Source organism: Scyliorhinus canicula, chromosome 12, assembly GCF_902713615.1.
Source record: "Scyliorhinus canicula chromosome 12, sScyCan1.1, whole genome shotgun sequence".
NCBI lineage: Eukaryota > Metazoa > Chordata > Chondrichthyes > Carcharhiniformes > Scyliorhinidae > Scyliorhinus > Scyliorhinus canicula.
In genome coordinates, this window is record NC_052157.1 from 154,331,357 (window position 1) to 154,345,313 (window position 13,957).

Consider the following 13,957-nt stretch of genomic DNA (forward strand, 5'->3'; position numbering starts at 1 on the left):
GGGTCTGTCTGTTGAGTACGGGTGTGGGGTATGTGGGGAACGTTGGGGGTTTGTGTTTTATATGTTCTCTTCTGTACGGGGCTGGGGGTTGGGGTGAAACTGGATTTTGGGGAGGTGCGTCAGAAGGGTGGGGTGTGGCAGTATGAAAGCGCGGGCTTTCCTCTAGCTTCCCGCGCTGCGGGGCAGGGGGCGCGGAGCTGGCAGTGGGGGTGTGGCCTCTACTGGTTTTCTTTCCCGCGCTGAAGCGGTGCCAAGGAGGTGTGGCAAGAGAGGGATGACCCCATGCCGGGAGGGGATGGGTTTTGGCGGGAGCTGCCGGGGTCAGCAGAAGTCAGCTGACTCACGGAAGTACCATGGAGGGTGCGTCGCGGCTAGGAGGGTCCTAGCCTGGGGGGGTGGGATACCGGGTTGCTGCTGGAATGGCCAGGAAGGAGCGGGTGTGGGCCGGGGGAGTAGAGGAGAGGCGTTATCGCCATGGGGAACGGGTCGAGCGGGGCGAGCTGGCCTGGGGCGAGCAGTCGATAAGCTATGGCTAGCCGGCGAGGGAGGGGGGGCGGGTTGCCCTCTGATCCGTCTGATTACCTGGAACGTGAGGGGACTGAATGGGCCGGTTAAGAGAACTAGGGTATTTTCTCATCTGAAGGGGCTGAAGGCGGACGTGGCTATGCTCCAGGAGACCCACTTGAAGGTGGCGAACCAGGTTCGTCTGAGGAAGGGGTGGGTGGGGCAGGTTTTTCACTCAGGATTAGACGTGAAGAACCGGGGGGGTGGCGATTCTGGTGGGGAAGAGGGTGGCGTTCGAGGCGGCTGAGGTGGTGTCGGACAAGGAGGGCAGATATATTATGGTGAAGGGTAGGCTGCAAGGAGAGAAGGTGGTGCTGGTTAATGTATATGCCCCGAATTGGGATGATGCCGGCTTCATGAGGCGCTTGTTGGGCCGCATTCCGGACCTGGAGGCAGGGGGCCTGATCATGGGGGGAGATTTTAACACAGTGCTGGATCCCACACTGGACCGGTCCAGTTCAAGGACGGGTAGGAGACTGGCGGCGGCCAAAGTACTGAGGGGATTCATGGACCAGATGGGAGGGGTGGATCCCTGGAGGTTTGGGAGGCCGAGAGCACGGGAGTATTCCTTTATCTCCCATGTCCATAGGGTTTATTCCCGAATAGATTTTTTCGTCCTGAGCAGGGGATTGATCCCGAAGGTGCAGGATGCCGAGTATTCGGCCATAGCAATCTCAGACCATGCTCCGCACTGGGTTGATCTGGAGATGGGGGAGGCGCGGGACCAGCGCCCACTCTGGCGCCTGGATGTGGGGATGCTGGCTGATGAGGAGGTGTGTAGGAGGGTCCGGGGAAGTATTGAGGGGTATCTTGATACCAACGACACGGGGGAGGTCCGGGTGGGGATGGTCTGGGAGGCTCTGAAAGCAGTGATCTGGGGGGAGCTGATCTCCATCCGGGCCCATAGGGGAAGGAGGGAGAGGAAGGAGAGGGAGAGACTGGTGGGGGAGCTCCTGGATGTGGACAGGAGATACGCGGAGGCACCAGAGGAGGGGTTGCTGGGGGAACGGCGCAGTTTGCAGGCCAAATTTGACTTGTTGACCACCAGAAAGGCGGCGACACAGTGGAGGAGGTCGCAGGGCGCGGTATATGAGTATGGGGAGAAGGCGAGCAGGATGTTGGCACATCAGCCCCATAGGTGGGATGCGGCTAGGGAAATTGGTGGAGTGACGGATAAGGGTGGGAATGTAGTGCAGAAGGGGCAGAAGTAAACGGGGTCTTTAGGGACTTCTACGAGGAACTGTACCGGTCGGAACCTCCGGGGGGGAGAGGGGGGATGGAGAGCTTCATGAACAGGCTATGTTTCCCAAAGGTTCAAGAGGAGCTGGTAGAGGGGCTGGGGGCGCCGATAGAGTTGGAGGAGCTAGTCAGGGGGATTGGACAAATGCAGTCAGGTAAGGCGCAGGGGCCGGATGGGTTCCCGGTGGAATTTTATAAAAAGTATGCAGATCTGGTGGGCCCCCTATTGGTGCGAGCCTTCAATGAGGCATGGGAGGGGGGGGGGCTTTGCCCCCGACGATGTCGTGGGCACTGATCTCTCTGATCCTGAAGCGGGATAAGGACCCCTTGCAGTGTGGATCATACAGGCCTATCGCGCTCCTCAATGTTGACGCTAAGTTGCTGGCGAAGATCCTGGCCACCAGGATAGAGGATTGTGTGCCAGGGGTGATACACGAGGATCAGACAGGATTTGTCAAGGGACGGCAGCTCAACACGAATGTGCGGAGATTGCTAAATGTTATTATGATGCCGGCGGTGGAGGGGGAGGCGGAGATAGTGGTGGCGCTGGATGCAGAGAAAGCGTTTGATAGACTTGAGTAGGGGTACTTGTGGGAGGTGCTGGAGCGGTTCGGATTCGGGGAGGGATTCATCAAATGGGTGAGGCTGCTCTACGCGGCTCCGATGACGAGTGTAGTTACCAATGGAAGGAGATCGGAGTACTTTAGGCTCTACCTTGGGACCAGGCAGGGGTGCCCCCTGTCCCCCTTGCTCTTTGCATTGGCGATTGAACGTCTGGCTATGGTGTTGAGGGAGTCGGGGAGATGGAGAGGTCTGGTGCGGTGTGGGGAGGAACATCGGGTATCGCTGTGTGCGGACGACCTTCTGTTGTATGTGGCGGATCCAGAAGGGGGAATGCCGGGGTGATGGAGCTGTTAGCGGAATTTGGGGGCTTCTCGGGCTATAAGTTAAATTTAGGCAAGAGCGAGGTATTTGTAGTACACCCGGGTGATCAGGAGGAGGGAATTGGGAGGCTCCCGTTTAAGAGGGCAGTGAAGAGTTTCAGATACCTGGGGGTGCAGGTGGCCAGGAGTTGGGGACTCTCCATAAGCTTAATTTTACCAGGCTGGTGGAGCAGATGGAGGAGGAATTTAAAAGGTGGGATATGGTGCCGCTATCGCTGGCGGGCAGAGTGCAATCCGTCAAAATATCGGTTCTCCCGAGGTTCTTGTTCCTCTTCCAGTGTTTGCCCATCTTTATCCCTAGGGCCTTTTAGGAGGGTGACTAGCAGCATCATGAGCTTTGTTTGGGCGCATGGGACCCCGAGGGTGAAAAGGGTCTTCTTGGAAAGGGGTAGAGATGGGGGGGGGGGGGGCGGGGGGCTGGCGTTACCCAATCTCTCGGGGTATTATTGGGCGGCCAATGTGTCGATGGTGCGCAAGTGGGTAATGGAGGGGGAGGGGGCAGCATGGAAACGGTTGGAGATGGCGTCCTGTGGAGGCACAAGCCTGGGGGCCCTGGTAACGGCGCCGTGGCCGTTCCCTCCCACGAGGTATACCACTAGCCCGGTGGTGGCGGCTACCCTCAAGATTTGGGGGCCGTGGAGGCGACACAGGGGGGAAGTGGGGGGCTTGATGGAGGCTCCGTTAAGGGGGAACCATCGGTTCGTCCCGGGGAATATTGATGGGGGGTTCCAGGGTTGGCACAGAGCGGGCATCAGACAGCTGAGGGACCTGTTTATTGATGTGAAGTTTGCGAGCCTGGGGGAGTTGGAGGAGAAATTTGGGCTCCCCCGGGGAACATGTTCAGGTATCTGCAGGTAAAGGCATTTGGTAGACGGCAGGTGGAGGGATTCCCTTCGCTTCCCGCGAGGGGGGTGAGTGACAGGGTGCTTTCGGGGGTCTGGGTCGGAGAGGGGAAGATATCTGATAGGTTACGCAGGAGGTGGAGGAGGCGTCAGTAAAGGAGCCGAAAGCTAAGTGGGAGGGGGAACTGGGGGAACAGATCGAAGACGGGACATGGGCTGATGCCCTGGAGAGGGTTAATTCTTCCTCCTCATGTGCGCGGCTTAGCCTCATCCAATTCAAGGTGCTGCACCGGGCCCACATGTCCGGGTCTAGGATGAGTAGGTTCTTTGGGGGCGAGGACAGGATGTGTCAGGTGTTCGGGGAGTCCAGCGAACCATGCCCATATGTTCTGGGCATGCCCGGCACTGGAGGAGTTCTGGAAGGGGGTGGCGAGGACGGTGTCGAGGGTGGTGGGATCCAGGGTCAAGCCAGGATGGGGACTCGCGATTTTTGGGGTTGGGGTGGAGCCGGGAGTGCAGGAGGCGAAAGAGGCCGGTGTGCTGGCCTTTGCGTCCCTAGTAGCCAGGCGAAGGATCTTGCTACAATGGAAGGATGCGAGGCCCCCAAGCGTGGAGACCTGGATCAATGACATGGCGGGTTTTATCAAGCTAGAGAGGGTCAAATTCGCCCTGAGAGGATCGGTACAAGGGTTCTTTAGGCGGTGGCAACCTTTCCTCGACTTTCTGGCTCAACGATAGGGTACTGGCTCAGCAGCAGCAGCAACCCGGGGGGGAGGGGGGGGGGAACGATGACTATGTTTGTTTATTTAATTTAAATTTATTTATTTTAAAGGTTTTTTTTTTGTTGTTCATTGGGGTTGGGGGGGGGGTGGGGGGATATGATATATGCGTTGATACGGTTTGGGGAGTGTTACAGTTATTATGGGGTTATTTTGTTGCATTTCATTATTTGTTGTTATATTTTCTGTAAAAAATTCCAATAAAAATTATTTTATATAAAAAAAAACAAGCTGTCACGTTTCCTATTATAATATCTGAAATTCAAAAAGCACTTCATTGGTCATAGAATCCCTAGAATGCAGAAGGGGGCCATTCAGCCCATCATGTCTGCATTAACCCTTGGAAAGAGCACCTTACCCAGGCCCATGGTTGTAACATGCTTTGCGACTTCCAGAGTGTTAAGGGCTCAGTACTTTGGGAGATTGGTCAAATGATGAGTGAAATTTCATTGTCACAACAGTCCTCAGCAAGGAATCCACCGTGAGTGTTTCCAGTGCTCCGTGTAGCCTCTTGAGATGAAAGTTCAAGATTTTGTACTAATCAGGAACTGGGCGAACCAAACAGTCAGGCCTGGTGCGTGTTTTAGGTCCAGGAAGAGGATATAGAACAGTACAGCACAGAACAGGCCCTTCGGCCCTCGATGTTGTGCCGAGCAATGATCACCCTACTTAAACCCACGTAACCCGTATACCCGTAACCCAACAATCCCCCCATTAACCTTACAATACGGGCAATTTTAGCATGGCCAATCCACCTAACCCACACATCTTTGGACTGTGGGAGGAAACCGGAGCACCCGGAGGAAACCCACGCACACACGGGGAGGACGTGCAGACTCCACACAGACAGTGACCCAGCCGGGAATCGAACTTGGGACCCTGGAGCTGTGAAGCATTGATGCTAACCACCATGCTACCGTGAGGCCCCCAGCAAACAATAGTGTTTGAATCGGCCAAATCACCACAGCATCTGCTGACTCAGATTTCAGTTGATGGAAGGAGATTGCTCCCTCCCCAACAGCTAAGAGCGAAACTTCCTTACATTGGTCAATAAGCCCTCATCAGAGTTGCTATCACTGAAATAGAAAGGGAGAAATAGCAAAATGACAGAGGATGCATAAATGGAGAGAGCACTGAAAAATGTCAAGATAGGCACAAACAAAATCATTTGCTATTCAACAGCCTACTAATACCACGGAATACATCACTGTGATATAAATCAAAATGAGTCTCTCTAAAACTATTGTTCTTATTTTTCCACTGTTTAACAAATTCACTTTGTGACTGAGATAAGCAGGGTTGTATTATTATCATCTTTGCTAGGGAGCTCATTCCATTCACCTCCTAATCTTTGCACTGAACTCTTGACTTCTGCAGTCACCAAAATAACGCGGCAATTATTCCTCGTGTCAATTTAAATTGCACAAGTCTTTTTTAAAAAGGGGGCTTGTGACAAGATGTGGTTTTATCGAGCGCCATCCCTGAGTGGAAGACTTGTGAATAATTAAAGTGACACGTCAGGATCTAAACCTTAATTCAGCTGATGCATAACGTCAGCCTTACTAAAACAAAAACAGCATGAAAAGAGAGGATGGGCCTCTGATTATTCCCTCACCTCCTATTGATGTGCTTTGGTTAATAATTTCAGTTCCATGCTGCATCTGGGTTGTGCTGTCAAGGCCAAAAGCAGCATTGACGTCTCGCATGAGATTAGAATTTTTTTTTTAATGCACCAGTTTTTCCGTGAAGTTCTTTCACCTGGACACCAAAGTTTTCCTGGCCAGAATCTCACTGAGCCATGGGCCCAGGCTCATGTGGATCTGCGTCATGACTTTACGTTAAACAGAATCGCACGCTATTCCTCGGAGAACACGCAGCTCACACTTCTACTGTGCAAGATGCAATCACATTCGTGCAGAGTGTGGCATTGTTCTGTACTGAACCTCATTGATCCAGAGCGCTGTGGATGTCGCTTAGAGCAATCACATCGGTCTGGAGCCCAGTGATGCCCCACCCAGAACCAAATAATGTGGCCTTTAGTTAAAAAGGCTTTTTATTGGGTCCCACTTTGAGAATTAATGAACGGCATGCAAGGCTGCGAAACTGGATGGAAAAATAGTTTCAGAACGAAAAGGAAAACTGTGACAGCAGCCACTTTGAGAGGTTTACAGGCTGGACCGTAGCATGGTGGTTAGCATCAATGCTTCACAGCTCCAGGGTCCCAGGTTCGATTCCCGGCTGGGTCACTGTCTGTGTGGAGTCTGCACGTCCTCCCCGTGTGCGCGTGGGTTTCCTCCGGGTGCTCCGGTTTCCTCCCACAGTCCAAAGATGTGCGGGTTAGGTGGATTGGCCATGCTAAATTGTCCGTAGTGTAAGGTTAATGGGGGGATTGTTGGGTTACGGGTATACGGGTTACGTGGGTTTAAGTGGGGTGATCATTGTTCGGCACAACATCGAGGGCCGAAGGGCCTGTTCTGTGCTGTACTGTTCTATGTTCTATGTTCTATCCCAGATCTGGCGATGGAACTCCATTTTAACAAATTGTCATGGACAGAATTTATGTGTTTTATTATTGTCTGTGATCAGAGTGTTTTAATGTGTGAGGTTAATGTGTATTTGCTTCCCCTCCAAGCGTTGTCCCAATTTAACAAATTTTCAGCAGCAAGCCGGTGAAATTTAAAAATAAGGAAAATTATGTGTTGTCACACACTTGCCCCGGACCATATAACGCAATGTCTCTCACCCACTACCACATCCACAGAGATCAGATACAGGTGAAGGAGAAAACAATACAATTACAAGCGGCACGGTGGCACAGTGGTTAGCACTGCTGCCTCACAGCTCCAGGGACCCAGGTTCAATTCCAGCCTCGGCTCGCTGTCTGTGTGGAGTTTGGACTTTCTCCCCGTGTCTGCGTGAGTTTCCTCCAGATGCTCCGGTTTCCTCTCACAATCCAAAGATGTGCGGGTTAGGTGCATTAACCATGCTAAGAGTCCAAAAGGTTAGGTGGGGTTACTGGGTTACAGGGATAGAGTGTAGACATGGGCTTAAGTAGGGTGATCTCTCCAAGGGCCGGTGCAGACCCAGTGGGCCGAATGGCCTCCTTCTGCACTGTAAATTCTAAGATTCTATGAAGATGTAATAATGTCAGTTCTTTTCATAGCAGGCCTGTAGTTTCTCAGTTGAATTGATACTTTGGCTGGAGTGGAGGTCTTGAAAATTGGAGGATTCTCAGTAAGCTGTGAAGCCCCTTGCAGTTGAACTTCAAGGAGGCTGGTTCTCAGGTGAACTTGAAACAGGCTACGGAGAGATTCCTTCTTCCGCTTTTAAAGTACAGCTGTTTTACACATGCTCTGGGTTGTCTTGCAGCTGCTTCGATAGCTTTTCTGCTTTTATCTTCAAAACGAACAAGTAATGAACGTGACTGCCTTAAATCATGTGACCAATTATGAGTTCAAAGTTCTTCTTCCAAAAAAGGATAGTGGGTTGTTTCTCTTCCCTTTCTGTGTTTAGACCTTTCACATGTTGAGAGCTTTTGCGACAGTCATGAGTGACCTATTCAATTCAAATCACCCTTCGGATCCCAGGATGACAAGTCAGCTGATGCGTGATACTCTTGTTCTGTTTACAGTGCATCCTTAACAAAATGATTTGTGAGTTTTGCGAGCAACTTTGAATGTTCATATTTTAAAGAGGTATAAGTTTCAGTTCTGTCTGGAGTCGATAATGCCAAAACCGCGCGATATGTTGTCAGCCACCTTAAAGATTGTTGTGTTCTTCATTTTTAAAATTTGTAATGTAAGAGCACAAGAAATAGGAGCAGTAGACCACTCGGCCCATCGAGCATGCGCTGCCAGTTAATGCAATCTTAACTGGATCATTGACTTCAACTCCATTTTCCTACCCGCTTCCTTTAATTTACTAAGAGACCAAAATTCTGCCTATCTCAGCATTAAATACATTAAACGATGGAGCATCCACAACACTCAGGGGTAAAGAATTCCAAAGATTCACAACCATTTGAGCGAAGACATTTCTCCTCACCCCAGTCCTAAACGATTGGCTCCTTATCCTGACACTATGTCCCCCCGTGTTTGAGATTCCCCCAAAACAATCTCTCTGCATCCACCCTGTCAAACCCCCTCAGAATTTTGTAGGTTTCAATGAAATTGCCTCTCATTTTTCTAATCTCCAGAGAATATAAACCCAATTTTCTTAGCCTTTCATGATAGAATAACCCCTCATTGTTATCTAATAATAATCTTTATTGTCACAAGTAGGTTTACATTAACGCTGCGATGAAGTTACTGTGAAAATCTCCCAGTCGCCACACTCCGACGCCTGTTCGGGTACACGGAGGGAGAATTCAGAATGTCCAAATTACCTAACAAGCACGTCTTTCGGGACTTGTGGGAGGAACCCGGAGCACCCGGAGGAACCCATGGAGACAGGGGGAGAACGTGCAAACACCGCACAGACAGTTACCCAAGCGGGAATAGTACCCAGGTCCCTGGCGCTGTGAGGCAACAGTGCTAACCGTTGTGCTGGGCCATCAGATGGAGCGAGGTGCAATGATTTTTCTTGTCAGCTTGGACTTTTGCGCCTCCTCTTGTGGAGACCATGGGCGAGATTCTCCGCAAATGCGGAGAATCGTAAAGGCTGCCGTGGGACAGGCCGTGACCCACGGCAGCCTTCACGCCCACTTCCGGGGCCGATTCTCCCCCCAGGCGGGGCTAGGAAGCGGCCCCGACGCGGCCGATGACATCAGCCGCGCATGCGCAGGTTGGACAACGCCAACCCGCGCATGCGCAGTTGGTGTCTTTCTCCACCGCCGCCCGGCAAGATGTGGCGGCTTGATCTTGCCGTGCGGCGGAGGGGAGTGCGTCCATTTTGGACGCTGGCCCGACGATCGGTGGGCACCGATCGCGGGCCTGTCCCCTCCTGAGCACAGTCGCGGTGCACCCGTCCAAATCGGGCCCCTAGATGCCCCAAACGGGCATCTGCCGCCCGTTTCACAATGGCAGCGAGCAGGTGTGTTTGCTGCCGTGTTGAAACAGGCGTGAAGGCCCAGCCGCTCGGCCCATCGGCCTCGGAGAATCGCCGCTCGCCGTAAAGAACGGCGAGCGGCGATTCATGGCGTGGGTCGGGCGTGGGGCGGGGGAGAATAGCGGGAGGGCGTGAAAAATGTCGGGAGGCCCTCCCGCTATTCTCCCACCCAGCGGAGAATCGCGCCCCATGAATTGGGGGGTCAGTTTGGATTTGAATTGGGTTTTTTTTGGAGCAAGCAATAAGGGTTTGCCCTGTCCACTCTGCGCATTAACTTTAAGGATGGGTTAAAAGAAAAAAATTGCAACACTGACAAATCTCCTTAACTGGGTGTCTCTGTGCACAGATGCTGCCAGACCTGCTGAGATTCCCGGTTTCATGGCCGAATTAGCCCAGCTCGGAGTTTGCTTTCATTTTTCATCACGCCCCTTTATTTTTACCTCGGCTTGAAATGGACAAGACCGAGTGCGGAATGTGATCGCAATTTCGAGTTGCCGGGTGGTTTGTCCCTCCCCGGCAGCGGGTGCTCCTGTCATTTATTTGTCCACCGGCCAGGGACATTTAAAGCGGTGGAGGAAAAAAGAAAGTGACGAGCCGAGTATCCGCTGCTGGGAGTGTAGCGAGTGTAAACCTAGGAGTGTAGCCCCCTAGTCGCCACATTCCAGCGCTTGTTCAGCTGGGCGGTCACTGAGCGCTGGGCACTGCACAGGGAGCCGGCTCTGCTCTGCTCTCACCCGGGGCTCCTTCTCAGGATTGTAAGTGACACCTCTTTCTCTCTCTCTCTCTCTTCTTCCCCCCCCCCCCCCCCCCTCCAAACCCCCCTCCACTCCACCCCACCCCCATCCACTCCACCCCAGCCTTGAACCACTGGGAAAAGTGCAAGTGTCATTTTATAAACTGCCCTGCGAAAGTTGGCCTGGGTCATTGTCTCTTGTTGTCTTGTGTTGTACTTAATCCGTCTCCTCTCTCTCTCTCTCTCTCTGTCTCTCTCATGCCCAACACCAGATAAACTCTGGTTGCCAGACGTGCCAAACTGTACAGTATCTCTCCCTTTCATGTGTGGCGCAGCCTCCGCCCTGGGCTACTCCCTACTTTTGTAATAATAAAAATTGCTTGTCACAAGTAGACTTCAACGAAGTTACTGTGAAAAGCCCCTAGTCGCCACATTCCAGCGCTTGTTCAGGGAGGCTGGTCCGGGAATTGAACCCCGCGCTGCTGGCCTTATTCTGCATTATAAGCTAGCTATTTAGCCCATTGTGCTAAATCAGCCCCTGTTTTGTGTTCTTACTGCTGCAGTAACTTTCCCCTGACTACTTTTGGGAGGAATCCCTGGGCACTGACTGTAATAATAATCTTTTATTGTCACAAGTATGACGTACATGTCCAATTCCCGTGTTTCTTAGATGTTGTTGAGTCTTGTCTTTCTTGCTCTTAAGATTTTTCTTTTGGAAGATAAACTTACTTTCCTCCTCTTGTGTCTCTGGCGCCCCTCAAACCTAACCTAGGTTTTTAAATTCTCACCCCTGTTTTCAAATCCCTCTGGCCTCTCTCCAAATCTCTTGCTGTGCCTTCAATTGCCTTGTTCCTGAACTCTGGGACCCCCTCCATCTTTTCAAAAGGCACCTTTTAAGAGCTTGTTCTTTGACCAAAAGCTTGCTCACCCTTTTTTACTGTCTCCCTGGGAAGCTCGGTATTAATATTTATTTGACTGTTAACACCTTCGATCTTTACTTTGCTACTGCCACGTAGCTACATGTTTGAAGTATAATTTGCTTGCCATATGAGGTCCCTTTCCATTCATTTTGAGCTCAATTTTGGGGAAATGTAGGCTTCCCTAAAAAGGGGAATAAATTGTGCTTGTGTGGACAGTTTGGTTCAACAAAATAGATTGGAGAGGATTTGGGGATCGGGGGAGGGTGTTGACTGAATTAGATGTCGAGGTGTGATTCTTTTTGGGGGGGAACAGTGAATTCTGAGACAGACACTTCTGCTGTGCATTGAATGCTGATTCTCTTAACTTCTTCAGGCGAGAGCTGAACCTATATATGGCAGGGGCAGAGATCACCTCTTACAGATGTATTTTGTAACATTTATCAGGGTGATGCATCTGGGTTAATTTTGATTGCCTCGTGGATTGGAGAGAAGATTCGAGGCACTGGGCTGTGTTTGCCATTCCTAGGAGATTACTCTGCTCTCAGGTGGGGTAGGGAGCATAAGAATCCTGACAAACAAAGCATTGATGTTGTGTGCTCCAGACTGGAAGAACCAGAGGGTGTGTTGCAATTTCCAGGCATCCGGGTTCGATTCCCAGCTTAGAATCTACTGTGCAGAAGGAGGCCATTCAACCCATCGAGTCCGCCTGGCCCTCGGAAGGAGCACCCCACACCTCCACCCTATCGCAGTAACCTAACTAACCTTTTTTTCGACACGAAGGGCAATTTATCTTGGCCAATCCACCTAACCTGCACATCTTTGGACTGTGGGAGGAAACCGGAGCACCCGGAGGAAACCCACGCAGACACGGGGAGAAGGTGCAGACTCCACACAGACAGTGACCCAAGCTGGGAATCGAACCTGGAGCTGTGAAGCAACTGTGCTAACCATTGTGCTACCATGCTGCTTGGGTCACTCTGTGCAGAGCCTGCACGTTCTCCCTGTGTCTGCGTGGGTTCCCTCCGGGTGCTCCGGTTTCCTCCCACCAGTCCTGACAGACGTGCTTGTTAGGTGAACTGGACATTCTGAATTCTCCCTCCGTGTACCCAAATGTGGCGACTAGGGGCTTTTCACAGTAACTTCATTGCAGTGTTAATGTAAGCCTACTTGTGACAATAACAAAGATTATTATTATTATAAGGTGAAACATGTCATTTCATGTCATGTCATGCCAGGCTAATGCTCCAAAGATTCAAAGCAGTGTGGTTAATTCTTAACTGCCCTCTGAAATTGCCTGGCGAGACGCCCACTTTCTAGGGCATGCAGCAGGGCTAGACTTTTAGGGTAGTGGCTGGGAACCTGCTACCCAGATGAATTTGAGGTCCTGTCCCATGTCTCCCTATTTTTAAAGTTTAAAATGGCCTTAACTAGCCATGAGGCAAGCTCAGTGCCCAGTTCGTGACACAGTTCGTGGCACAGAGTGTCTCCTGGGGATGCTTGCTGGGCATCAGTGGAAAGGGCAGCACGTAGTCGCGTGGCTGTCGCTAGCCTTGCCAGAGGCAGCTCGTCTGGAGGTTGAATATGACAACAAGAGGACACCAAGAATGGGGTTTGAAGCAGCAGCGCTTGCGCTGGGGCAAGTCAGCCCCACACATTTGATTCAATGCAAAGAAAAGTATTTGGGATGGTGGTGAACCCAAAAACTGTGCAAAAGACTGTTCCGACCTGCCTCTGAAATCATTTGAAAATCACAGCGCCAATGGACAGTGCCCTTGACAAGCTCTCTAAGGAGCTTAAGAGGTATTTAATTGACGGGCAGTTTGAGTTGGGCGACAAATGCTAGCCTTGTTGGCAAAGCCCACACCCCATGGAAGAAAGAAACAATCTAGAACATAGAACATTACAGCGCAGTACAGGCCCTTCGGCCCTCAATGTCGCACCGACCTGTAAAACCACTCTAAAGCCCATCTACACTATTCCCTTATCTATCAGCAGAAAATGTTTCTCCTCCCTGTTGTACAACATGCCTTGTTAGACATTTAACATCCAGCATTTAGTTCCTCATTCTGCTATCATTTGGAATGAAGCAAACTCCAAAGGTTCTTCCTTCGTTGCATGATTATTTTTATGGCATCTGGCCTTTGCTTCTTGGGCATCGGTGTCCTTTTGGTCTAATCTATCATGACATGAAAATTATACCATCATCTTCACCGATTTGGAGTTGTGAATTCGCATTTATAGAACATGGAATGCAGAAGGAGGCCATTCGGCCCATCGAGTCTGCACTGACCCACTTAAGCCCTCTCTTCCACCCTATCCCCGTAACCCAATAACCCCCCCACCAACCTTTTTTGGTCACTAAGGGCAATTTAGCATGGCCAATCCACCTAACCTGCACATCTTTGGACTGTGGGAGGAAACCGGAGCACCCGGATGAAACCCACGCAGACAGGAGGAGAACGTGCAGACTCCGCACATGGGTTGACCCAAGCCGGGAATCGAACCTGGGACCCTGGCGCTGTGAAGCCACAGTGCAAACCACTTGTGCTACCGTGCTGCTGTTTCTTCACCATAGTATCTATCTGGCTATTGTGTTATGGGCCAGGGTTCAGAGAACCCCAAAGTGTATCATGGAGTTCACCTGACCCACAATTTTTAATACTGTGGTATGGGGAGCACACGGCCCACTCTACAGGTGTGGTACAGCAGAAATGGAAAAGTATTTTTTAAAGCAAAACAATGTTTATTCTATGAGCTCGAGTTAACCTTTTTAAAACATCTTAGCAACCATTAATTCAAATACAACCCCCGAAGAATGCAACACTAAGTAATCCTTTCAGCTTTCCTTTTAACATCCATAAGACTTAAAACACCTTTTTACCAGAAGCAC

At 51.0% G+C, this 13,957-nt stretch overlaps 1 protein-coding gene across 3 annotated transcripts in view; it reads left to right on the forward strand.

The window, feature by feature from the left end:
• The window catches only part of LOC119975086 (aldehyde dehydrogenase, dimeric NADP-preferring-like), a 54,370-nt gene that overhangs the window by 8,068 nt on the left and 32,345 nt on the right, over positions 1–13,957 (forward strand). Inside the window, exon 1 of one of the 3 annotated variants that reach the window (XM_038814601.1) lies at positions 9,818–10,169. The exons of 1 other annotated variant lie outside the window; for it this stretch is intronic. The gene's annotated coding sequence lies outside the window, so the exon portion shown is untranslated. Of the gene's footprint in view, positions 1–9,817; positions 10,170–13,957 lie in introns of those variants that run through there. One more of the 3 variants, XM_038814600.1, reaches the window with a different exon arrangement.